At 39.9% G+C, this 25,564-nt stretch overlaps 1 long non-coding RNA gene across 1 annotated transcript; it reads left to right on the forward strand.

Annotated features, from left to right (window-relative positions):
- Window positions 1-655: 655 nt before the first annotated feature.
- Window positions 656-25,468, forward strand: LOC125326518. The gene is made up of 4 exons (XR_007203872.1): window positions 656-789; window positions 4,364-4,514; window positions 6,211-6,315; window positions 24,372-25,468. It is a non-coding gene; the product is annotated as an uncharacterized LOC125326518 (long non-coding RNA).
- The last annotated feature ends 96 nt before the right edge of the window (window positions 25,469-25,564 follow it).

Here is a 25,564-nt window from a genome sequence, read left to right on the forward strand (position 1 = left end):
CATTTCATGGCTGTAGTCATCAGCTCCAGTTATTTGTTATAGTGTCGTCTTTGAGTATTGTTTATCCAACAGTATTTACATAGAAGCTCATTTGTGAGAGGTTTAAGCATTTTTACAGAGTGAAGTTGGTATGTGTTTAACATAAATACAAATTACTTTAGAAAATGAGGGCAAGACACAGATCAAAACTGGCTGTAGACGGCTGCTGAATTCACAACAGGGAGCTGGACTTACATGGGTTTTAATACCTCAGATTCCTCCCCAATCCTTTTATTTTCTCTAAAGCAATTTCCAGCAAAACCACATCTTATTTCCCCTTGCTGAGACAGACCTAAGCATCCCCTTTCTTTGAGAATGCCGAATTCCCTTAGGCAGACACCCAGGAATGTGTAATTTAAAAACAAAATTTAGAAGAGTAAATAGATGAGAAGAAAAATATGATAGCTGCAAGGGTAATAATGCATTCATACCCAATTGCAAAAAAACCAGAGACAAATACAAAAGTTCCTCTTGAGCGTAATATCTTAGTAGGTAGGTATTAGCACTCGATTTATATTTGTACATATTTGATAGGCAGACATTTGGTTTGCATCTCATATGCATACTACTATTATTTTTGCATCTCATCTTACAAAAGGTTCTGTTCTGTAGAGATGACGAGTGGATAAATCTCTGATTCTTCCATCAGAAAAAGAATTTTGGACAAATTTTACGCTCCCCCAAGAAAAAATGAAGCATTCTCATTCCTGCCTTGACCATTGTGTGAAAGGAAAAAGTAATGTTTCTAAGGTGTGTAAGTTTTCATTTTATTGTGGGAAATGCTCTGAGCCTTGTTCTGTTGTGTAGCTGCCTCTATTCTGCCAGCAGATTCCAGAAACTCCCTGAGATGTTTTCAGAAATGAACTTCATGGCTAATTTATTTATGAACAAGAGAGTATCCCGAGAGGCCAAAAGTAGGGAGTACTTTAGAACAGCAAGATTGCCATTTTGTATATTTTGTGCAGAAAGAACTAAAGAGACTCTTCCTCAGAGTTCTTTGCCTGCTCATGTTTTTAGGAAGGGTTGCTATTTCCATCAATTCATCTGTGACCTGGAGGAGCCATGGTGACAGATTTTTAGATCGTCCCTGGAGTCGTTCAAGCCCTGGGGTGATGTCTGTTCTGTCTCTAACAAAGACCAAGATACTGGATTGTAGCATAGTCCCTGCCATAAATTTAGTATTTCCTCTCTTTAAAGCCATCAATTTGGGTTGTACTGTCATTATGTTCCTTCAAAAGTCTTTGCAACTGAAACCCTTCCAGAAGGCGAAAAATTAAATTTCCTGCCTGAGAAGTAGAGAGATAAAGTCTGCCTGGGTTCCTGCTTCTCTGCAAAAGTCCTACCATTGGGTAAAATATGCCAGTTGAACTTCTTTTGGTAATACTGGCATCATGAATTTTCACATGGAAGTTTTAATTCATCAGCCTCTGGTGAGCTGTTTCGGTGATATGTACATTATTTTAGAAAAGGTTTTGTATATGAGATGAAAAAGAGAAGTTGCTGTGCTGATGACAAATGCATGTGCAGTACCCCTGTAAGCAGTTCAGATTTTATAACTCCACATTTATTCCTGATGCTTGGTCATTCCCTGTGTTATGTTGTTCCTTTTAGGAAGTGAAGAACAAACTTTGAGAGAAAGGAAGGTGTCTCCTGTTTTCTTAAGACTTGACCAAGCTAAAAGCACTGCTGTGACTTTGTAAGTAGTCTCAAACCCTGGTTTTTGATTGTCCCTTGCTGCTGGAATTGTAGTTCTTGGATGTGTGTCTGATTGCTCCATTGTGTAAGACACGTGTCATGAAGGTGATACTCTCTTTCCAGAAGTCCTCAGCTTGACATGATACAGCAGAAGTAAAGGTGGGAAGTAGTGTCACAAAATCAGTTGAAAATGATAGAAAGATTTACTTACTCAGCCTGCTGTAGACTTGCACACAAAGTGAGAAGTGTTCTTTTTCCCAAAGCAGAAAGATTTGCAGGATTTTCTAAAAATATCCCTTTAGCTGAGATTTTTTGAAGCAGACAAATAAAGCAGATTATATTAATACTCGAAACAATCAGCAAACATGATGCTTCTGCAGGCACAACTGTGGGACAAAGGCTATTTTTCTGTGTCAGTGATACTCCTGAACTATGGTAGGTGCAGTTAATTTCATATTTGATGGTTATTAACACTTCTGAAGTGTCTGAAACACTGCCTCGGCTCTATTATAGTGTACTTTTGGAACTGATAGTGTTTTGTAATCCTGTTGTTTGGTGATGAATATTTGCACATTTTCTTGGGCTTGTGCCCATGATTTACAAGGAGATGCTTTGTAGACTGTGGAAAACCCCAGAAAATTTCTTGTCTGCGTATACTCAGACAAACTGAAATAAACCTTCAATTCCAAGATAGGATACATGCTATTCCTGCTTTGAACACTGTACCTTCATCACATGTGACCTTGGTGTTTGATGATTTGGCACAGTGCCACAGCAGAATTCGATGATCCACTGGAAATCGTGATTCTTTCATGTGGAAAACAATAAAAAGCATATGGTATCAATTATACTTCACTATTTCTTTGAGAATTCAAGCACCAGAAATAAAAAACACTGTCTGAAGACTCTGAATTTCCATTAACTGGAAACAGTTGGTATAAATTATTTTTACTGAAACTGCTCTACTGGCCCTGGGTAATAAAAGCAAAAATAACATTGGCATTTGATTGACTTCATAGGTGCAAGATATGTCAGGCTCAGAGGGAGCATAAAATTCTAGGTCGGGCAGTGGAATCATTTTATTAAATACCATATTTGTCATGGAGAAGCTCTTGGAAAAATGAGTGTCCTGTTACCTTAATTTCTACTGCATCTCTACTGAGCATGGTGATTTGCTGATCAAATACACAGAGTAATGAACATGATGGGTAGCTACAGTAAAAGTAGGAGGTAAGAAGAGAGGCTTCTGGAGTAATAAGAATTTTGGTGAAAATCAAAGCTGAGTTCTTCAAAGGAACAGTTTTACTGGCACTGTATTTCTAAAGCATGGCTTGGATCTGGGTTTTGGAAATTTCAGAGCTGTGTATGTTGTGGTGCTTTGCTCTCCCAGGGAGCATGTTCATTTGAACTGGCCTCTCAGAAGTCAGTAACTATGCAAAGAGTTTCTTTTGTTTCTTTGTTCTTTTGTTCAAGATCGAATTACTCTGCAGAATTTAGAATAATTCAGAGTGGTAGCATCTCAAGTCAATTGCAATCACACTTATATTGCACTGTGTTTATCTTAACACCCAAGATTTATCTTTAGTGCTTATTACCACATTTGGTAAGTAGCATTTTTACTATGGTTTCTGTAATAGGAGCAACTCTATAAAAATAGTAGCTTGTACTCAAATAGAAGCTTAAACTGAGCTGATAGCAGCTCTGAGATAGAAAGTTAAACAGAATGCATCTGCATTTGTTATGGGAGAGCAATAAGCAAATCAATAAAATGCTAACCAAGAACTAAAATAGGAAAGGAAGTTAACTTCCAGGTTTCTAAATTTTGTCAATGAGGAGTAGACTCTTACCCCTGTTAAAGATGACTTAAATCAGTGGGGCTGCTTGTGTAATTAAATCCTACCTGGTATTCAGAGGTTATGTGCCTATAGAGTTACAGTGTGGGTTTATTAGGCAATAAAAAGTGGCACGGGAAACTCACCCGAGGGCAGCCCTTGTCCATGCTGTCCCTTATTTGGGTCAGTTGGTGATAGGGAAGTGTCACAAACTTCACTGTACATTATTCCTATTTTCTCCAAATAGTTTTAGCTCCAGTTCTGATGGCCCAATATACAAATGCTTTCACCAACATATTCCAAGTTTAATAATATTAAGAACGTCATATGTACTTGGAAAACATTAACATTTATTTTTATGAAATAGCATCTGATAGTTAAACTGCCATATTTTTTCCAGACTTCTTTCATTAGAGAGACTGATGACTATTACTACAAATATCCCATGGAGTATTCAATTATGCTGGAAGGAGGGCGAAAATGATATGCCAGAAGCTATGCAAGAGAGATGATGCACATTATTCTAATTTTATGAGGTTGTAGATCTTGGGAAAAGCAGAGATTTATAATGCCACTCCCTGCAATAATTAAGAAAGTGTGTGTCTGATTTATATGTATGTGGTGAGAAGCTGGAGAAATTGACTGAAAATATCATGAAAAACACAATGTCTGTGTAAAAATGATCTGCCCAAAACTCCAAATCTTACACACTTGTCAGGAGATAAGTTTATTCTTAAAATTGAAAAATGTCTTTCTATGCTTTGGTTGTCAGCCATTGTTTTCTCTTCTGCTCACAGTGGTTTGAAGTCAGCTAAAAAGAAGTGTATTCAGTGAAAATCACCCTGATAACCCATCAATATGATGTTTCATAAATCTTGCCCTCTGAATGAGAACAGAAATCAGGTCATGTTTCTTTACTTCAGATTAAGGATTGGCATGATTCAGCAGGTAAGTTAAGTGTATGCTTGCTATTGAAAGAGCTTTTTTGAGAAATAAGTCGTCTTTGTCTTTGGAGGAATTCCTATTTTGATGACTCAGGTGCAGAGAACAGTAGCAGGTTTATGTAGTGTTGACTTGAGGTCAGGGACAGTTGTGTGTTTGCAGATCTTGAGGTAGAGTTTGGTAAGGCCAAGTTATTTTTCAAGATCTTTTTTTTTCCCTCCCTTCAATTGCAGCTTAGGATTCTGTCTTCAAATGATTGTAGACAGTGAAATTGTTCAAGTCACTTGAATGGAGTATATTTTTTATGTTTGGTGAGTTGCTTTTTTTGATAATTTGCTTTGCACTTGTTCCAAAAGCACATCGGGAAAGGAAGCTCTCAGTTTCTAGGGGAAATTACAGATAAAATTTGTCTGCTTTCCACTGAAAGTGCAAGGACAGTAAATGAATACTTTGTGTCCTCATAACTGTTAATTAACATGTCAGGCTGTGTTGCAGGATTGATGAGACTGTCTCATCTGGCAATGCTTTCAAGGGAAAAACCAGTCTAAAGACTCTGGGTTTTTCCGTCAAGTCTTCTCCATTTTCTCCAGCAAATTCTTGATTTGACTGATCTCACTTCCAGTTGTTTTAGATGTTGAATAATAATATTTTGTCTTAATACAGGATTCAGTTGGAAAATTAAAAGTGGAAATGCTGTGTCTCTCATATTTCCTGTTGTTTGTGTCCAGTGTAAATATCAGGGTTTGGTTTGGGCATCTTTCTCTGCAGCATTAATCAGCTCTTTATTAATTCAGACTTTGTAACAAATGGGTAAACCGGCTTCGTTGCCTGATTCATAATTCATTGATATCAGTGGTGGGATTCCTTCCCATTAATTGCAGTGGTAATCAGATAGTAATTATTGTTAATTTAATAGCCTGGGCTTGAAGTGCAGGAGTAATGTAACAATCTGGAATGTTGGATGTTTTTTGTTGTTGTGTTTTTTTGGTTTTCCCCCAACAAGATGAAGGAAAAGAAACATCAGAAAGTTTTTGTTTGTTTACTAGCTACAAGAGAGCAGAGAAATTAAAACTGTGTGTAAGGGTATCTATCTATAAAAACGAAAACATAGCATCTTTAGAGTCAGTTCTTTCTAAAAGTAATTTAGCTCGTATGCTAATAGCATTTAAATGTGGCATTTATATTCTATAGCAAAAACCTGTAGCTGGTGGAGACAGATTATTATAGTTTAGCTAAGTTTTTTAAACCCAAGTAGGGTAATCTAATTAAAGTGAAGCAAGAGAAAATAAGTGTTGTTTGCAAGTTCATTTTCTTACATGCTTCTTTCTTTAAAGAAAGAAATTGGTAAATATCTCTTCTCTTGGGTATGTGATCTGTCTGCCTGGTAGCACAGAGGCAACATTACTAGGTGCTCAACCCAGAACTAGGACTCTTGTGTTGAGATTATAGCTGAAGACAGACTTAATCACCTTTTGTTTTCTGGAATAATACCTGTGTTTACAAAATGACAGAAGTAGCACCTTATTCTGAAGTGAAGTTTGTGTATAACCATGTCAAATGCGTGAATATGTTTCGGTCATGGCAGAGAAGGAGCTTGTCTTCACCATCCTCAGCAGTCCAGCACTTCTCACAGTCTTGTGAGTAAGAAAAGTCAGCAGTCAGAAATGTTCTGCAGGGTAACAGTAAGAAGTTTTTGTTACAGGATCCCAGCAGGCAGGGAAGAATGAGACCTCCCGAACAACTTGGAGGCAGGATTTATACACACCTGCACCCAGCTTTGCATGTGAAACAAGGACACTGAGCACTGGTAAGTACCTGTTTTGCTTCTTACACCAAATTACCTACAAAGTTTTTGCTGCCAGCTGGTATTTTTTTCTGTCTTTCTCAGTAAGTTCCTTCTAAAGGTCACAGGTGACAGACCTCTTTCCTAAGCTGGTGTTCTTGCGTGTCCTGAGACATCAAAAGGAAATATCTGAGGTGAGGGAGTGAACTGAAGAGAGAAAGGAATGCTGTGCAAGTAGGATGAGGTTATTCCAGTTACTCCTTTGAGAGAAAGGTGGGACTTGGAGGGTTGTCAGTACTGTATAAATGTGCATTTCTAGGAAAGGAAGAGGCACCTCTTGTTGATTAGTCTGATCAAAACAAGTCTGTCTCTTTTCTTTTTTCTTAAATGTGAGTCAAAAGTATATTTGGACAGCTTGAATAAAATTCTGGATTTTAGCTGGAACAGTACACCTAAATCCTTTTGCATTATGAATTGGCACCACTGCACTGAAATCAAGGAAGCTTTGTTGATTTATATCAGCTGTTGCATATTCTTGACTAGAAAAGAGTGTAATGTAATGTGTGTTGTAGATGTCCAGATCCAAATGTTTTCAAGTCAGTTCTTTAACTAGCTTGTTTAGGTGACTGAAATATCCTGAAAAGTACATTAAAAAAAAAATCATCTGAATTTAAAAGAATGTAGTACTCCATGTGTCTCTAATTGGGCTATATGCTGTACCACAGTAATCCTAAGGCATGCTTCCTTCCTATTTAAGTTCTAAATACTATAATATTTAGTGCGGCCCCTGTTTTGAGGAAGGATTATATGTGCCTAATCCTGCCTGGAGAAACCTCAGGATGTGTATAAACAAGTGCTGTTTAAACTGAGGCTGTGACACTGAATCTGACCGTGGTACTGGTGCAAAAGAAGATGCAAACTGCCAGGAACGAGGCTCACAGCTTCATAGGGTTTGCTCACCAGAACAAAAGCATCATACTGGATGGATGGCTGGATGGATGGATGGATGGACTGATTGATTGAATGCCAAAACCCACTCGGGGTCACACGGGGAATTACCTGCCACAGTGCTCTTCTGGCCAGAAACTTAGAGGAGCAGACTGTGAGAAAAGCATCTCTAAGAGGCAGTGCCCCCCCCAACCCTGAGTCAGAACTTGGGGGAAACCAGAAGCTGTTGGCCTGGAACAAAGTGAATGTAATTGGTCTCATCTTGGGAGGAAGAAATATTTTTGCTGGCATTTTTCCTCCTCCGCTTGTCAAAGACTAGTGTGTTTTAGTAAAACCTTGAAGACCATAGAGTGTCTGTGGGCTGTTGCCCATCCTTCATATGATCCATCTTCGATACCACAGCAATTTTCTTGACAAGATAGCAGTGTTGCAAAAAGGATTTTTTTTCTGGCATTAAAACAGTTCCATGTTGTCTCCCCAGGACTGGTTATCTCTTGGGCCAAGAAAGCTTCAGTTTGGGTGCTTGGAGCCAGGCACACACTGCTTTTGGCTATATTTGCCAAGGTTTGGCATTTACATTTCTGTCTGACTCTTTGCCTCCAGTTGTAGCTTTTCCTATTCTTACATTTGCATGTGAAAGGTACTCTGGGTCTTTTGCTGGTATCCTGCACCTTAGGCAGTTTCATAATGGCCTTTAAAAGGTATAAAAGAGGCTTCTTGGCATAGCAGCTCATCCAGAGTGTGCTGCCAGAGCTGCCCCACCAGTGACAGCAGCGCAGGAGGTCTTTGTGTCTTTGCATCTTTAGCCCTAACTCCAGAGCATCATTGTTTCTCTGCTCCTAAGAGAAAGGGATGTGGGTTATGATGTTTTGGCACTCATTGCATCTCCTGAAAGATTCCCAGCGGTAAATGGAAGTCAAGAGAAGCGTGGGCTTGTGTGGAGAGGAATGGTATGAGAAGTGTGAAAAGATGGAAGTGAGCTGTTGGAGAGGGCTTAGGTTTAACATGGCAGTGAGTTAAGAATTTTCAATTCCAACCTCCGTTTATTCCCCAGAGTGAAAGATTGGAAAGGAGAGATTTAACTTTGCATTAAAGCAAAAGCTTTAAGCAAAGTGTTCTACATCTGAGAGCAGGCATTGGTTGGAGAACAGGGTTCTCAGCCTCTCAGGCCAGGAAGAGCCTGCTGTGCCCTCAGGAGGATGCAGGACTAAATCCCTTTATTGATAAACAAGGGTTGTCTGCTCTTAAGAATACAAAGCAGAGGTGAATATAGAAGAGGTGGCATTAAAAAAAAAAAAAAGCTATAAAAAAAATTACTGTTGGGGCCTTGTGAAAAATGAAAGTTAATTCTCCTGTTGAACAGAAGTCCTTCTGGCAGGTTGTGTAACTGCCTCTTTTATCTGCCGGTAGAACTGGCAGAGGAGGAGAACTTCGGGGAGTTTTAGGATAGGCCACCATGCAAAGACACCACAGAGCTTCATGCAGTCCAGCTGATTTACAGCTGTTGTCTCTCTCTGAAAAGAAAAGGAAAAGTAGACTCATTTACCTAGAAGCTTGGAAAATACCTCACATTTACTAGTCCTGCAAGAAAGAAGGAATCAGAATGAGCATAGAAATTATTGGTCAATTGGACTTCAAAAGCTCAAGAAAAAGTTTGGCATGCATTTTGAGTAAGGATTCTTATTTTAGCTTGACAATATCCTTGATCCCTGTTTATTTTGGCCAGTTGCTAATTAGTAATATGATTCTTGTCTGTGATGGTTTATATAAAGTATCCCGAATTCTTGAGTGCCCAGAACTCTCGCTGGCTTTAATGCTGGTTTGTGTTACACTTGCAGTTCATGACTAGGTTTCATTTTAGGCATCTATATTTAGTTTTTTAAGGCACTGCTGTGGGGAAAGAATCTGCTCCAATGAGACATCTCCAAGGAGTGCTGGTTGTGTGGAACACTGTATTTATTGAACGGCTTAGCAGAGTGGCAGAGTAAATCAGTGCTGGGTATAAATGCAGCTCTTGTAAAGTACATGTTACACTAAATACCAAGATGATATGTTGCATCTCTACACCCTCTTTTTATTTTGAATGTTACAGTCCTATCTCTTAGTAGTTGCATTTAGAAACTGAGGGGGAGGGGAGAGTTAAGACAGCCACAAAAATCAATCTACGTCCAGATTAAAAGTCAGAGAAAACTGAGATATGTTGGCAAAAATAAATTCCACTCCCCAGATTCAAAATGCACTTAATTGTATTTAAAAATGGCAGAGTGAGCCATGCTCATCATTGAATGACAATGGGATGAGTGTGAGCTCCTGAAATGTGCACCACAGTGTGGCAAAATGCCCCTGCATCACTGTTAGATGAAAACAGATAAGCTTTCTAAACACTGGATGCTAAAATTTCAGTTTTGAAAATAAATGAGGCAATAGTAATAAAAATACCATTATAATTTGAGTCAAGTCAGTCCTACAGTAAAAGTGATCTATTAAAAATACCAAGGTTTTCAGTCCTTATCTGTATAAATGATTCCATTCTGAAAAATGGCAAATGCAATTCAGTGTTAATTGTTAAGAGACAGGGTAAGCTGGAACAGCTAATTGAAAGTTATACCTGTATTGGAATATATCCTTTTTATGTTATGTGCCACATTACAAAAAGAAAAGAAGGTAATTAAATTTATACTTTTTACAGCCAAGTGGTTCCTACAAATAAAAATGCACTCATGGAATGACAAGACATGATTTATTCCTGTGCAGAATTGCTAGTGTAGATATCAGCACAATTAGCCAAGCATCTGAACTACCTAAACAAGTAGTTAATGTGTCTCTATTGACACTTCCTCTCTGAATTTCAGCTGCAGACCCAAGAGTGCTGGCTCACTCTGGTGCAAAGTACAGGTGTAAATTACTCTGCAAAAGAGACTGCTGAGCTGAATGAAAATTTAAGTAATAGACAAGTCTGCCTCCATCTTCTCTCTTCTTGTATGTGGCTTCTTTTAGACTCCCATCTCTTCAGAGTAGGAGGATTAATACCAATAATACACTTTATTATTCTGTACTTCAGTGCATTCCTCAAAAGACAAGTAATAAAGCTTCAAGGATCCAGACAATAATATGATGCAAACAACTGTTCTAGTTCCCCAACTACTTTGTTTTCTAACATACAGCTTGTGTCTGTCCTTGGAAGATAACTGGGTTTAATTATGCCCTTGGACAACCCAGCAAAAGAAGAAATGTCAGGAAGGGGGATACTTCAGGGAGCAAAACATTTGGGTGAACTTCCTCTTTGGAGAAGCATAAGACTTAATTTCTCTCAAACACAAGCAGACTTTTCTTCCTCTTCCTGGAAAACCCGTGAGTAATTGCTGTGCAGAAGTAGTAAATAATGTATTCGTGAGTTTAATCCACAGTATTTCATGGCACCTTTACTTGTGCTCATGTCTCATCTTTGAAAAGTATGTGAGAAATTAATTGAAGCTATTAGTGTTCTTAAACATACCTATGTCCCTCTAAAAATGTGTTATTCCAAAATGACAGGAGGACAGTGGCTGCAGACTGTCACCCCAGCCAGTGGCTCAGCTCCAGGGCACCCAGGAGATGCATGCACAGAAATCTTCCCCTCTCCTCAGACCCACAAAAGAGATCTCTGCCATGGCCAGAAATCTTTTTTTCTCGGAAAGAGCAAAGTTCCTCTGTCAGCCTGCATCCTGATACACATTTGGACTGCCAGGTCTTGTCTGCAGCCCTTTCTTGTGTCAGAGGCTTGCCAGGAATAATTATAATTTCAGCCAGGGAACCATGTGTTCTATGCAAATGAAAGCAAATAGTTCTGGTGTTAATCATCTCACTTGTCATTGAGCAAAACAAAGCTTTTGAAGCTAATTCATAAATTATCATCACATCAACATGCAAGCTTTGCTGGCTCTGCTTACCTGTGCCAGGTTATTCCTATAACACACATCCACAGCACTGCCTTGACTCAAGATCTAACAAATATATCCTGATTTAGTGAAAGTCACTTGGAAGATGGTATTGAATCCGGACTTCTTTTATTTGTTGTGAAATAACTTGATGGATGAATGTGCCAAAACTTGGGAAACATTAGTGGACATTACTGGAAAACTGCTCTCACTGTGTCTTAACAGAGGCCTGTGCTCTGGTACAGCTTGGCAGTCCCCTACTTTATCAATCTTTAGTCCCTTTGCAATACAGATGTTGCTTTATTTTTGAGATAGAAACCAAACACAATTTAAAAAGCAAAAGATGTTCTTCCTGAAGACTGTAGAGCTTTACATCTACATTGCTCCTTCTCTTAGGGAAGCTCAAAGCCTTTTGCTCTCTTTAAACAGCACTGCTTTATGTCTGTCACCGTACCTGTGATTATCTCATTGTTGGGGTTTGTATGTTTGGTTGGCAACACATGCTCATTCGCCTGATTAGCACCATGCTTTAATTTCATTTAATAAGTGTATTTCGGAGTCAGAATGATCCTCATCAACCAGAGTAATTTCACTTTGCCACACAGAATTAATTAAAATGAAGAGTGTCAAATGAAATGTAAAAAATAATCAGTGGTTCTCATTAAGAGATAATAACAAGATTTTTTTCTGTTGTTTAGCAGTTTGGTTTTGGTCCCAGCATCATATTTTAAGAACTGTTACATGTTGTGAACATTAATTTTAATATATTTTATCTGGCACCATGCAAATAATTAAATCCTTAAGCTTCATTTGACAACCAATAATTTAGTCTTGTAGCTAAATACTGAAAAAGAGCTTTAAGAATAGGTAGCTAATTTAGGCATACATCAGAGTTTGATGAAATGTGTAACACTTGAAAGAGGAGCTGAAGCAGTCTCTGATGGAACCTAATGATTGTATCCAACAACTGAGTCAGGCCTGATACAATTCTGGAAGATTTGAGGCAAACAAATAAAGAGAAGTTAAAATTCAGAGAAGTGTGTCAGGGCACTAAGGGATTTAGAAAAACTGAAGGATTTAGATTTGTTTTATAAGAGGTAGTCCGAGATTTCTCTTTTGATAGAGCTGGCTTTAAGAACGATGGTGCAGATTGATTCTCCATGTCCCCTAGGGATAGGACAAGAACTAGTTTGCAGAAAAAAGACCTTTTGATGTCAGAAAGAGCTGATCTCCCAAAACAGACAGCTGTTCAAAGTGGTGGTGTGTCTTCCTTCGGAGATGCTCAAGAACAAGGCAGACAGATATCTCCCAGGAGTGATGGGCTATACTTCTCCTGACTGGAGAAACTACTTGGCACCTTCTCTCTGTCTTTGTGCATGTGTTCTTCCAAGAGTGAGCCTTGGAGAAAGGCAGTAGGCTTCCATAAGGAATGCACTTGCTTAATGATACTGCCTCAGCCAAGGAGTCAAAGTGTGGTCTGAACACCCTAATTCATTAAAACTTAAATAACAGTCATGAGATGAAAGGATATGTAGCTTAAAGCACAGATGCCTCTTGAACCAGGACAAACACTGTGGACTGGAAAATAATTTTGCCAATGAAAAGTGTTGGCTATGTTTAAGGTTAGGGAAATTCTTTTTTAAATGTGTAGGTTCTATATGAAGGCAGCATCATTTGTTTTCTGGATTTCCTTTGTGATGTGACATTTTCAGGATTACAGTAAACAAAAAAGTCATCATGAACTGTTCAAGGAATATCAGCTTCATGGGGTTATGAGATGTCATCCCAATTGCCTTCAATTAAAATCTAAGAAATAAAGTCTCACCCTTTCCAGCTTGTTATTGGGCTGTGAGCCCAATGAAGTAATCTTCCTTTGATTATGCAGCCAGTCCTGAACATATGAATAGATTTGATGACTGCATGCTGTGGTTTGTTGTGGTTTTTTTCATTTTATGGATTTTATTCTGACTGGAGGCTATACAGTCTGTTATGCTACCCATCAGACTTGGCTACAGAGACCAGCTTGGAAAACACTGTTCTTTTCCTGCCAACTTGTTAAGCCTACAGTCACTCAACCTACAACAGCTTGTCAGCTCGACTGAAAAGAGCCAAGTAAGACTTTACCATCATGTTTCTTTCCCTCTCCCTTGCAAAAGACAGTATGTTTCTTGATTCAGATTGGGCAGAAGTTCTTGTGCTCCATGGCCAAGAGCTCTGTTAATATCTCCTGTGTTCTGAAGAGGCAGCCTGGCCCTGTTAACCACTGAGCTCTGAAGAGGAGCCAGGAAGAAAACAATTCTTTCTCGTGAAGTTACAGGAATGTTCTGTTCATAATGCAGCCATGTTTTTATGAGCTTCAGCAACCTAAACACGGAGGGAGATATAATTCCCACCATTTTGCTGTGGCAGAGAGAAGCAGCATGTCCTGAGAGCATGGAATGAAGGGCTCCTGAACTATACTATGGAGGAATAAAATCTTCCAAGGCATCCATGCAACACATGGCATCACTGTCCGATCCACAGAGCAAAATGCTCAGCAGAAACACTCTCAGGACAGCCCATAAAGCTGTGCAGGAACAGCACATTCTAAAGTGAGGTTGCTTTGAGCACACTGCCAGCAACAGAACAGAAAAAACAGTGAGAGGAGGAGGGCTACCAGTAGAAACAAACCGGACGTGTTTAGGGGAAGACTGCCTGCAGCTCTGCACACATTAGATAGCTCAGCATACCTGTGCAGAACCATATGAAGCTAGCTAGATTTATCCTTGGCCATTCAGCTTCATCACTCTTAGGTACATTATGGACTCTTGGGGTTTGAATGTTTAATTTTTCTGGTAAAGGAACCCAGATCCCAGCTCTGTCTGCCTTTTTAGTTGCCACTTCTGAGAACCCATTGCGTACTAATTTGCTGAGCATTTTGGCAGGCCAGAGTACGCACTAGTTCACTCAGTGTAGGCAGGAATCTTCAATTCCAGTTTGTCAAATGGGTTAATGGCACCTTGGAGACTCTGCATCTGCCTACTCTGGCTGTGCCAGCGATGCTCAACAGAGCAAGAACGGGGAGAGAGCACAATAACAATTGCACCAGAATAAGAGCAGGACCATCAGATAGACCCGAGAGCATTGTTACAGCTCTAAAATTAGAGATATAATCAGAATTAAAACCTCCTAACTTAATTTAGATTCTTCTATAAGAACTGCCAATGCTTTCACCCCACAAACTGGGAGCTGTATTTATGTGCATTGCTTGTTAGTCGTGACAACACATGGCTGGGAAGGTCTGTGTGTTGTGGCCAGCCAACACTACAGCTCATCTCTCCTTCTCTCTTTGCCTTTCCTCCCAGTCTCAGTCCCACTGGGGCTTTTCTTTCAAGTTCTGATGCCAAATTTTCTACATCTCTCCTGGAAGGCATTCTGCTTGTAAATTGCCAGAGCTCTCCTTTCTTCTAAGTGTTCGCTTCTTTCCTCTTCTTTTCTGTAGTTTTTCCTCTTTCGTTTCCCATTAAATCCATTTTTCTGTGTCTCACTCCCTCCCCCATTTTCATCTTGTGCAGCTTTTACAGCCCACAAGCCTACAAGTTTCTGTAATTCCAATTTCTTGGGGTCTGTGTGGTTTTCTTCTGACTGATGTCGGGTGCCTTTTGGATTGAATGTTGACACAGCTTGTGCTTCCAGGTAACACGTATAATACCTCATGGAAAAGAAGGGTTTATATCCTATAAAAGCACTGAAGTCTGAATTGATTTGAATATTTTCAAACTTTGGTTGCTTAAAATTAAATTATTTTTCATAAACTTCACAAGTTATTATGAAGGAATATAGATGGAGGAAAACACGTGTTTTAAAAGTAAGGTTTTCTGCAGTATCATATATTCATCTGCTTTTCACAACTGAATGACTTTGAAACGCTCTGTTAAGCTGAGAGCAAATACAGCATGAGAAATAGTGCTCTCTCTGTAAATGCTGAGATATGTGTATTTTTAATACCAAGTACACTATTATCAAAACACTTCCTATCGATTGCTGAAAACAACTTTCTCCATGTTTGAGTAATGTTTTGTATTCATTTATTTATCTAGGATGAGGAATAGTAGGAACACGAGAGGTTTTCCTGGGAATGCATCCAAGAAGTGCTGGTGGAGGCTCTCTAGTTAATCACTTTGTCAGAAGGAGGACTTTTTCCAGTATGCAACATTATTCACTTAACTTTTCATTAGGCCTTTTAATGTAAGTACTACCAAAGCAAGCAGCTGTGATGCGGAAACCTTCATTTACACCAGATCACTTGAAAGTCCTGACTTTTCGTCTGTGCATCAACAAATATAGAATATGAATGAATATAGATCTCATGCATTGCTAACCCACAACAGGCTGAGCTCCCCCAAATCCCAGCACTTAATGCAGCCTCAGAGTTTGCTCTCTGTTCCTATATCCTGAGTGAGTGTTGCTCAGAAAGGACTTGAAGTCCACAAGCATGTGTCCACTTCCACCATTAAAGTGGATTCAGGTGCTTGGCATGGCTGTCTCCACGCAGATTTTTCCTTGAATAATTCATAGCTGCACTCACACTTCCCATGGTTCTCTGGCTGGATGTACTAATGTTGTGATTATAGGGCTTTACAGAGCACGTGGTAAGGATCTCACTTTCTTACTGATGTGACCTATTTTCACGTTTTCAGGTGAGAAATTAGCCAAATGAGTTTTCTAATACCTACTATGATATGATGAAATATTTGTATTTTTGTAACCACAGCTGTTCTGAAATGTTGTAAAACTTTCAGTGGTGTGAGGCACTAGAGTTTGATTGCCAGAAGATACTGAATGAAGAAAGAAGAAAGACATCTTGGAAATTAACCTGCATGGTGTTATATTAAAATCTTCTTATGGGCAAAAGGAAATACATCGAGCTGAAACAGGGACTTACCATTAGTTTAGTTAATATCTTGTTACTCTAATCAAACACAGACGATTAATTAATAAAAGCCTCATAAACGATGTGGTAGAAATGGTACAGAAGAAAGTCTTACATTGTTTTCTTCCACCTCTTTTCTCTGGCATTATCTCTGGGCCCTCAGGGCATTGGTTTTGGTCTCCCTCAAAAAGAAAGGGGTGTTTATAAAGTTGTGTCAGCATACTAAGGACAGAAAGGGTTATTGTTTGTTAACGACTGAGAAGCAATTTGTTCTCTGGGTTCTTTTTATGCTTCATAAACAGATAGGAAATTTATTGTTTGCTTTGGGCACAGGCTCGCGAAGCTCGTGAGACGAGGCTTAGAGCAGACTTACAGACATGGTGTGGGCAAACAAAGCAGAACATTGCACTGGCTGGACTGGGGTCAGCTTTAAACAAGACCTTGGTGATACAATTCTATGCAATTAATAATGGGTGTTTGATGGCTCTTGCAGTGGAATGGCTGGTTTCTTAAAAAAGTTCATTTTGTTTGAAAACCAGAGTACTTAATGACTTGCAGATGGAATTAACTCTTTTGATTATAGCTGTGCCACATCCTGTGTTGTGCTTTTCAGGTGTAATTGCTCTAGAGCACTGCGAGTGACGTTTTATGCCACAAAAGGATAGCTGTTCTGTGTATTTGGGCTTCCTCTAGATAAAAGGTAATGTCTGTTTTTTAAACATTTTATAGTTTTCAGAATTGCTTTGAAATTCTCTGCAGTCCTGCAATTTTGGGGACAAAACCAAAACTTATGTAGAGACTGAGTGAACTGATTTATGAAAACGGTTTGTTTCTAGCAACTATTTCCCAAACAGTTGCATAAGAGTATAATCTGCATATATTTGAAAGGTATGAGCACTTGAGTCAAAAGAGATGACCAGTGTTATATCAGCCTTAGGAATAGCTGATTGTATTAGTTTTAGTTGTGAAGCAGACTTTGGATCTTATAAGGGATCCCCAAGAGTCCATTGTTTCAAACACAGGTTTTCCTGAAGAGTGAAATACGCATGACACCGTTTGCTTCCCTGTGCTTGGAACTGCTGGGATGCTTTTGAAACTTCTCGTGCTTGATGGCTTGAAAAACACTGTTTTTGTCAGGATGCTGCACACCTGTAACCTCCACTTATTTTGGGGATTTACAGTCTCGGTCTCAGCCTGTACCAGTTGTTCATCTGGCTTGGTGTCACCTCCTCAACCACAGGCAGCACTTGTTGCCTAATAGATAGGAACTTGATCTCTTTTTTCCACCTTTGCTGCCTCAGTCCTCACAGTGAACTGAAGAACCACTTTTTTGTTTGACCCCGCAGTTAAGGACAACTTTAATGACAAGGTTGGTTTCGTAGACAGGCCACTGAATTTTGTATTCCTCTGGCGCTACAATATAGAAGTTTTGTGCCAGTGGTGTTTACAGTAGAAAAAAAGAGTTCCTTTATGTACTATGAAAGCAGCAGATTCAGTACAGTAGCTTGTTCTGCATTTTCTGTTTTGTTTGCTCACTATTACTAACTCCAGATAATTTATTCCTTTAAAAGCTGACTTAGAGTTTTCAGTTGTGTAATTCTCAGTGTGCTAAAGGCTACACTTGAGGTATGAGCATTCAAAAATGGTCCAGTAGGGATAGTTTACTTCCACTGGTTATTATTTCAGGCATGTTTGCAACAAGGAGAAAAAAGGATTTCTTGTTGTTTCAGATCTGCTGTGTTCTAGGAAATTCAAGCATGTGCTTTGAAAGGGTGAAAACCTGGAGATCCCAGAGCAAAACTTTTCCAGTTTTGGAAGCCAGAGAGCTAGAAAGCTCATTCTCCAGTCCTTACATGATCATTTTATAAGATCGTAATTATCTTGTTGTTTTGTTTTGCATGAGTAAGTAACTGTGGTCACCTTTTAGAATGGTGATGGTGTGCATGGACCAGTATGGACGAATTTCCTTCTGCTAGAATGACAGCCTGCTGCATGAACAACATGAGGATGGACTTTGGAGGGACAGCAGAGTTTGTAGCTGAGGAAACCCTATTCAAGAGCAAAGGAGTGCATTATAGCCGATATTTTCATATCGTTAAATGCCGTGTTTGGGTTTTGTTTGGTTTAGTTTTTTTCTTCAGAAGGTATGAGAGGCTGCTCCTATCTCAAAAGTACAGTATTAACATTTATTGAATAGGAAATAAGCTGGTTTGTGTTTGTTTTGGAGCTTTCTCTCTGCCTTGTGCATCGTTTTGGTGACTTCAGTGCCTATTTGCTGCCTGGAAAAGCTGCAAAGGGTATGGGGCTTCAGTGCTTTCCTGCCAGGAGGGTGGTATCTAAAGGAGTGGCTTCCACATGGAGAGCAGTTGCACATCTCGAAGCGTATTTTATTCCTTAATTTGTAAGAAGAGCCTTATAGGATGGGTACAAGCCTGTTGTAGTCACTGCTTGTCATAGGGCTTTGAAAGTGTCTTTAAAAGACGTGCATGTCTGGCATGAGCTCCGTGGGGGGAAAGACACATGGAGCGGTTGTAGAGCAGTGTGACAAACAGATGGACAGGGTGATGGATTGGGAGGGGTAGGCCAGTGCAAAGCTTGACAGTTGGGATAAATGTAGGGGAAAGAAGTTCTGACATGGGACAAATTTTATGTGGTGATGATGAGCGTCTGGTAGGTGGGTTTGAATGGGGAAGGGACACCATCACATGCTGAGCAAGGAGAGCAGCTTGTTACGTCTCACGTGTTTTTGTGGGACTGCAAGAAAGGCAGCTTGGAAAGCCAGGAAAAGGAGTGACACGGTAGCTAGGACAGAGTAAGGGTATGAAGAAGAGATTAGGGGTGGGGGTGGAATGTAAGCAACCACCCCCAGAACTTCTACAGAATTGCAATCAACAGAGTTCGTACGTGGGAAGCCCTGGGTTTTGTATTCCAGGTGAGCAATCTCCTAGTGGATCTGCAGAATCCCTGAGGCTGCAGGGCTAAGGAGGAGGAAATGAAGACATGTCAAATATGAAGAATCATAGCTTAGTGTTTGGCTGCATTGTTGTGTGAGTCTGTCCATCACTGTAGGAAACCTTTGTGACAGGCACGGATTTGTCATGAGTAGAGCCTGGTGTATGAAATCAACCTTCTCTGCTGGTCTGTCTGAGAGAAAGAGAGGGCCTCTGACACATAGCACCACTTCTAATTACAAATATTTTATAACCCACAGCCCTAATGAAACTTGGGAGGAATTATTACGACAATGTATTCTTAACAATGTATTGCAAGACCACATTGGAATTATGCTTTTAAACTTTAAACATTCTGCATCTGATCTAATATTGCAGCTAATCCATCAAAAATTGATCCTGAAGTCTCTCAGAATTGGCTGCTGCTGGTGTAAATGGATATAATGAATGCTAGTGTTGCCTTGCCAAATAGGAAGTGACACTGTAAGTCCTCATAGTGGCAAAAACAGATCGATAGCTCGTAGAAAGATATCCCCAGCAACAGCTGATGGGCAGTGATCTTCATCTCTGGATATCAGTGCTGCACTTAACCATGTCAAAAAAAGGAAGATACTGTTAAAGAAGTACCATGGAATCGTTAAAATAGGACCAGAGCTGCCCCCACTTGAAACAGGACCAGCTGTACCTAAACCTCTGCCCAGGCACTGTGCCCACGGGACCTGCATTTGTTCTTGTTCCCTGTGTCTTTACAGTAATAAATGGCATTCCCAGGCCTGTGCTCTGGGGAGTCTTTTCTTCATATCAAAATTACTCCTATCTTTTCTTTCTTTGTTTTTCGTGAGCAAAGCAAGAAATACAATAGAAAAAAATTACAACAACTCAGCAGAACATTTCTGCTCTTACAACCAAGTAAAGATAAAATTTCTTTCAGAAAGCACCAAACCCAGGGATATGCTGTGTTTTAAAGAGTGAAAAGAAATATAAGAATTTATGGACAAGCCAGTCTACAGGCTTGCTGATCAACAAAACAGGAGCTTTAAAGCCTACAGATAATGTAAATATGTTTGAGGCACACTAAGTTTTGTTCATTTCTTATGAGAGAATATTGAAGGTTTTGGCTCTGATTATGGACAGAGCAATAGCAGAGTATATGAAATAGCAGAGTATGTGAGTTGTGATGAATTCTTTCTTTCCCAATGCTTTTGGGTGACACATTCTGTTAACTATTAGCGAAGTAGCTTCCCTCAGCTCAGCTGTCAGAGCTGTTGTTGCTCCTCTGCAGGCATTTTGCTGTGTTTTCTCACTATATTTACTTAGAAATGCAGTAGTTCTGCTCAACTCCTAGGTCACCTAGAAACACCCAGAAAAAAAGAAGTTTGGGTGTCAGGAAAAAAAAATGCTGGAACAATTAGATTTTGGGGAAAAAAATGAAGCTAGTTAAGCAAAGTGGACACTGTGAGCCATTTGGGAGCAAGTTAAACATCACTGTAAATTATACAGGAAGGGCGTAATTCTACAAAGTAAAGTATAAAAGCTGGATGATCCAAGTGATCATTTCTGATGGGGTACTTACTGTTTATTATTTGGAGAGAGACAAACAATGGTCTTGTAATTCCATGGAAAAAAATAATTGAGACACCAGCATCTGCAGAATCTCAGTGAATAATAATTGCATATTTTATGCTGTTACTTCGCTATTCAGGATTGTACTTGAAATGGAGAAAAAATGCTTTTATTTCCTAAAGCTCATACAGGAAGAGTGATAGAGAAGGAAGTGAGTTAAACCCAAGGCAAATGTGCATCTTGATTATTAGTACTTTATTCTGAACTTTTGTCACAGCTTTCAAAAAACGTTTTAGAAGAGAATTAATTGTTACAATATTCTGGTCATTAGTTATCTGGGAGTTTTGTGTTCAAATGTTTATTTTAACATGACAATAATGGTTATTTGACAATGTTTTCATAGTTTAAGATATCTCAAGACTACACCTCTTTTTTTCACTACCTTGTATGTTTTTCTTTCCCAAATTATTACGATTTAAAGGAATGTAACATGATATTTGCTTCATTGAACCTCTGAGCTGGCAAACAGCTAAGGATGAAATGGATGATAGGAATATTAGCTTTTAAATTGTAGAGCACTAATTTAGAAACAACGTAGAACAATCTCATACAAGCTGATATTTGACTTTTTCCATGCCTAGATGATAATTCTGTGGCTGTTAAAGAGAAGAGAGCTATCTAGCGGTTATAGATGTCATCAGCTCTTGTCTAACAGCTATCAAGGACTGCATCCAACTGAAAAGGAACAGAATGGTTTAAGTCAGCCAGGAGTAATATAAGGTTTGGGATTAAGCTCTGTTACATAGGAGGACAAATTCTGCCACCTGCTATGGCTTTAAAAACTCAGTTTTTAAAATACAGGTTTCTCACTAATTGGAAGTCCTGTAATATTTTTAAATAAAAGTAGCAGCCAGTAATGGGAATTGAAGTGGTTATGATGGGAAATACAGTTGAAGGACAAGTTGCTGTGTACCCATGGAGTGGGGGAGAAAAGGCAAAACAGTTGGCAAGTGGCATACAGGAGATTTGGTTATTATTTATCGTGTAGAAGTGAAACAAGGCCTTCATGGCCTGCCTTGCTCTGGAGGATAATCAGTGTGTTAGTGGTCAGGGTGATACTCCATGGTGGATTGCACCAGTGTACTCTATAGAGCCTAAAGCCAAGTAACATTTGTTTACCTTAAAAAGGCATGAGAAACTCCAGGTCTAATTGAAGTTTCAGCATTTTTTGTTCCAAGAAATGGAAGTTACTCCACCTCTCACACCTGGTTTTGTGTCTTAAGTGTGAGGTCTGCTTCAGCAAGTACTTACATGAAAACAGAGCTCAGGTCTGACTGCAGGTTCAGGGCTTTAGCAGGAGTTAATTTTCATTAATTTAGGATTGTATTTTGTGCTTTTAAGAAAACAAGGTCTCAAAGAATTGCAAAACTCTCAGCTCCCATGCTGGCAGGTGGATCATGAAGAAATGATCTCTGAAATACTTTAAAGTCTTCCAAATAATCAAGTATAGTGACGAAGATTTTTCCAAATGAATTCTTAATGCAGGATATTCTACTGCATTGTTCTTCTATAGAGACTGCCAATTTCTTTCTTTGCATTCTTTATCTCACATTCTTTTAAGTACATGCTGTTACCTTTCTTTGTGCTGCTTCATATTCCCATTATTGCTGCTTCACTCAGTCAGGCCATTCCAACATACACATTGCACCTGCTTGGATATCTTTAAAACTACCTCTACAAATCCCTAAATCCATTACAGATGCAAACAAGAGCCTCGCAGTGAGACAGTCTGTCTTTTGGACACCAAGTTGTCATCAAAAATCTCACCATCACTTCTTCACCTGCTCATGTGGTACCCAGCTGTGCCTTGCTGTGGCCCTGCCTTTGCCTGGAGTGTGAGATTTGCTGTTCAGAGGAGAGATTCCCATTTCTGAAAGACTCCGTGTCAATCTCTAGCTGGCCCCCGTATGTTCTTCAAGAGAACATACACAATTAAGTTTTGATGGGGGAGAGGGGAATGCTTTAGTTCTTCTTCCATGTGCGTTAAAATATAAGTGCATATTGTAAAGAAAATATAGTTGCTTAAGGAAGCAGAGTGGTTAGAGTGAAAACTTCCAATAACTCTGGAAGCCAGTATCTTAACATGTTTTACATTACAGTTCACTGTGTTAACACTTGGCCACAGTGCTGTGCAGCTCCTAATGTATCAGAATTATGGAAACATCTGGGCTAAATAGCTTCATGCCGATCCACTGAGAAAATTCACCAAGGATTCAATACTTTTTAAGATATTTCATTCTCTGTCTAGGATAGTAAGTTGCATTATGCTTATATACCGATTTATGAAACACACAGGAACATTTTGTTTCTTTTTTTTTTTTTCTTTTAGTCTTTTAAGTGCCTACAGGGCACATCTGTGCTTTTTTATTAAGAGCTACGTTATGGCTGGGCCTTGCGTGGCTGCAGTGTGGGAGAGAAGCAGAGAGGTTCTTTTTCCCTTTGCGCAGCCCATCCAGAGACTGCCAAAAATCACAAACCTCTCCAGAGCCAGGAGTAATCCTCTGAAAGAAAGATGATTCTGCTGCATCTCTGTCCTGCTGGCCAGGAGAGCTGGCTGACCATGTGGGAAAGTACCAGATTACTCTGTTGCGACACAGCCAAGGTGCTCTGGTTGGAAGCCCCTTTGCTGCAGGCATTGCTTCCCACACGCTGTCTGTCCCTGGCACACCCTTCTGCTGGGACTGCAGGAGCAGCACGTCCGCTGGCATCCTCTGATCTCACCAAAGTGCTGTTCTGGGGACACCCAACTCTGCTTTGGTGTGTTTGTGTTGTGCTGGTACAGAGAGGATGGTCTGTAGCAAGCACTGAAATCTACCTTGAGGTCTCTTGTAGGGCACACACGGCTCCTGCTGACTGTGAGGTCTGTAGTGTTGTACACTGATCCCATTTGGTGTCATAAGGAGCTTTTGGGTTCCAAAACTTCCTTGCCTCCCTGAAAAGCGTGCATGCTGTATGTTGCTCTGCTGCATAAGCCTTACAAAAAACTAACAGCAAGATGTTGTTCTGGTGTGGCTTTGGCCTGTGCAGGTCAGTGCTAGGTATCAAAATGTCTTGAGTTTCAGTCCAGCAGATGATCAGTGTGGGGCTCACTCTGACACCATGTAAAATAACTGCCGTTAAACTTTTACTGATGGGCAAACCCTACATTCTCTTTCCTAAAGAGGTGAGGGATTGCTACAGAGCCTTCATTTTTTCCCTGGAAGTATTCATGTGCTGGATACGTCTTTGAATTGCTTCCTCCTGGCTCTGAAAGCTCAGCCTTCATCTGGTGTTCAGGCTGGACTTCAAATGAGGTGAGGAGCTGGAGAAGAGACGTTTTGTGCGTAAGGGACTGGACTGTCCTGTGGCACTTCCTTCCAAGGTGACAAGTTTGCTTAAGTTAACTGCTTGGTCAGGACTGAGTCCCAGTCACGGACTAGAGCTCTTCAGGTGCGAGGACACAGAGTTTTACTCTGGTATCAAGATGACATCTTTCTGTGTGGAGAAGAGAATGTTGTCATCCTTTCTCTGAGTGTCAAATAAAGCATATTCAGCCTTGCTTGTGCAGCATGAAGAACACATAAACTTTTTTTTTTTTTTTCCAAAAAGGATTTTTCCAGATCCTTCAATTTTACTCACATTTGAGAGCAGTAAATTAAACTCCTTCTCATGGCGTGAATTTCTAAATCGTCTGGTACAAAATTTTTCTTCTGTCTCCTTAATTAAATTGGATGTCTTCTTTTCTTCTAGTGAAGGGGATGATTTTCACCCACTGTAATGTTTTAAGCTGACGTGATAAACTCTTGCTCTGATGGAAAACCCGTTAAAAAGCAGACCTGGGAGCAGCAATACCAGCTTGTCACCCAACACTGATCTCCTTGAAGTAGGTGTGTGAACTTTAGTATCCCTTCTACCTAAGGTACAGGTTTTGTGGGGTACAAATAAGAACCCTTCTACGTTGTGCTGACTTGCTCTTCACTAGGCCAAAGAAATGTAAATACAGATCAGGAAATGTTCAAGGCAACGCATGGTATGGGGAGTTAATCTACTTTATATGCATATAGAAATCTTTTATAGGGATGATCATCAACACAAGCTCTTGTCTGATGTGCACTGTAAATAAAGTTGTGTCCCAGGCCTCTGTAAATCTCAGCAGCCTGGACTGCTCTGAGCATTGAGAGAACCCAGCTCAGCACGGAGAACAGAATGCTGACACGTAGCACTTCAGGTCATTGTGAATTTCCCAGCTTTAAACCGAGCCCTAAACACGACTGTAAAAGCGCTGTGATGAGGCCTCTGTGAGCATGAGCTTCCCAGGGTGCGCTGGGATTTTCTGGGATGAGAACAAAGCGCCTCTGTCTGAGGGCTCAGCGTTCTTCGTGACTAATCTGGAGCTGGAGACTCAGCCCCAACAGCAACTGGTTTCTCTGCTCTGGGTTCCAGCTGCTGGGCATAGTTTGTTTACTTTACCCTCTGCAAACCTTGTAATGTGTATACTTAAAGGAAAAAAAGTCTGCAAACTTCAGAAGATGAAAGACACCACTTCATAAGTCTTCCACCTCTGAGTATAGGAACAAAGAGCCAGCCATGATTATATTTAACGCATTGTTGCCAAGTATCCTGAAAATACATTGAGGAGTGCTGTATGATTTTTGTATGCACTGGAATATAGATGTGCAAAGCTGAACAGAGCTTCATTTCCTTCCTGTGATTGGTGTTTGCAATGGCTTAGAATCTCTTAAAATGCTTTGCCAAAGTGGGATGGTGAAGAAAAAACATTTTATTGATAGAATTGCTGTTTTTCTCTCCTTTTTTAATGTCATGAGCCTCCATGAAAGCACATCTCCCAGTTCTCTTGCCTGGAGTAAATTCCAGGAAAGATACATAGCACAGTGTGTTTCTTTGCATTAAACACCAGGTAAGTGCTGCAGTTGGACTTGTTC

This window comes from Corvus hawaiiensis, chromosome 5 (genome assembly GCF_020740725.1).
Source record: "Corvus hawaiiensis isolate bCorHaw1 chromosome 5, bCorHaw1.pri.cur, whole genome shotgun sequence".
Classification (NCBI taxonomy): Eukaryota; Metazoa; Chordata; class Aves; order Passeriformes; family Corvidae; genus Corvus; species Corvus hawaiiensis.